Raw genomic sequence first — 2175 nt, 5'->3', positions numbered from 1 at the left:
TTCATGGGGTTGACTATGATGAAACCTTTTCATCAGTTGCAATGCTTAAATCTATTCAGATTTTACTTGCTATCGTTGCATATCATGATTATGAAATATGGCAGATGGGTGTCAAAACCGCTTTCCTTAATGGGAATCTTCTTAAGGATGTGTACATGACACAGCTTGAAGGATTTGACATACCAAAAGAAGCCCAAAAGATATGTAAGTTACAAAGATCAATCTATGGGTTGAAGCAAGCTTCCAGAAGCTGGAATCTTCGTTTTGATGAAACAGTAAAACAATATGGATTCATCAAGAACGAAGGTTAGTGGGAGCATGATCGTTTTCCCGGTATTATATGTAAATGACATATTACTCATTAGAAACGATGTCCCTACCCTACAACAAGTAAAGTCTTGGTTGGGGAAATGCTTTTCTATGAAGGACCTAGGTGAAACAACCTATATATTAGGGATCAGAATCTATAGAGATAGATCACAAAAACTGCTTGGCCTAAGTCAGAGTACATACATAGACAAAGTGCTGAGACGCTTTAATATGCATGATTCCAAGAAAGGATTCATACCTATGCAACATGGTCTGTGTCTATCAAAAACACAATCCCCTTCAAATAAGGAAGAAAGGGATCACATGAATAAGATTCCATATACATCTGCAATAGGATCTATCATGTATGCCATGTTATGTACTCAACCAGATGTCTTGTATGCTTTAAGTGCAACGAGTAGGTACCGATCTGATCCCGGTGATGCTCATTGGGTAGCTGTCAAGAATATCCTTAAGTATTTGAGAAGGACTAAGGACTCATTCTTGATATATGGAGGTCAGGAAGAGCTTACTGTAATTGGATACACCGATGCTAGCTTCCAAACATATAAGGATGACTTTAAATCGCAATCTGGTTATATGTTTTGCTTAAACGGTGGTGCTGTGGGCTGGAAAAGTTCAAAGCAAGATACATTTGTTGATTCTATAACCGAGGTCGAGTATATTGCTGCCTCAAGTGGAGCAAAGGAAGTTGTTTGGATCAAAAATTTCATTAGTGAACTTGGCATAGTTCCTAGCATTGTGGATCCCATTGGCCTCTATTGTGATAACAATGATGCTATCGCATAAGCTAAGGAGCCTAGATCTCACCAACGATCCAAACACATACTTAGGCGTTATCACCTCATTCGAGAGATAATAGATAGAGGAGATGTGAAAATATGCAGAGTACCCACACTTGACAATATTGCTGACCCACTGACAAAGCCTCTTGCGCAGCAGAAGCATGATGGTCATACTAGATCTATGGGCATTAAAGGTATATCTGATTGGCTCTAGTGCTAGTGGGAGATTGTTGGTGTAAGCCCTAGAGGCCAATACTTTTGGTACTTGTATCGAATTATTTATTAATAATAAAAGACTTTTTCTTTATTATGGTTGTTTAATAAAGTCCCTAGAATAGCTAGTCCGTTTAATGTATCAAGTGTGACTTAATCATGAGATCACATTAAACATAAGGATACTATTCTTAAAGTATCTGTAGTCGAGCCTTATTGTGAAGTGGGATAACATTAAAGCGTTAAGACTATTATGTATATAGACTGATGATCACATCTCATGGATCATGGATAAGGAGTTATCAAGTCTTAAACATGGGTATGAATATTAAGAGTAATATTTATACTGGATTGACCCGCTATGAGAATACTATATAGAATGTTATGCAAAGTGTCATAAGTTATTCTCACGGTGATAATGGTGTATACCACCCTTTGACCTGAAACCACTATGGACCCTAGATGTAGAGTCGAGTGCCTTATTGCTGATCAAACATTGTCTGTAACTGGATGACCATAAAGACAGTTGATGGGTACTCCACGAAGCATGCTAAGGGACATGAGTGACCTAGATGGAATTTTCCCACCCTGCGTAACAAGATAAATGTCTATGGGCCCAATATTAAACTGGATAAGGATGACACGGTCTATGCATTGTGTTCAATATAGACATAAGGGAAAAAGGGTAATTGTACACATAAGTATTATCACAAAAGGATTTGTCATATCACATGACATTTTCGTGTCTTGGGTAGCAGTGATGTGTTGCTAGATACCGCTAACTGTTTATTATGTTAAATACATGATTTAATATAATTGCCAATGCCACGAAAACCTACAGGGTCAC

The sequence above is a fragment of the Lathyrus oleraceus genome, chromosome 2, assembly GCF_024323335.1.
Source record: "Lathyrus oleraceus cultivar Zhongwan6 chromosome 2, CAAS_Psat_ZW6_1.0, whole genome shotgun sequence".
NCBI lineage: Eukaryota > Viridiplantae > Streptophyta > Magnoliopsida > Fabales > Fabaceae > Lathyrus > Lathyrus oleraceus.
Note: the sequence above shows the minus strand (reverse complement) of the source record.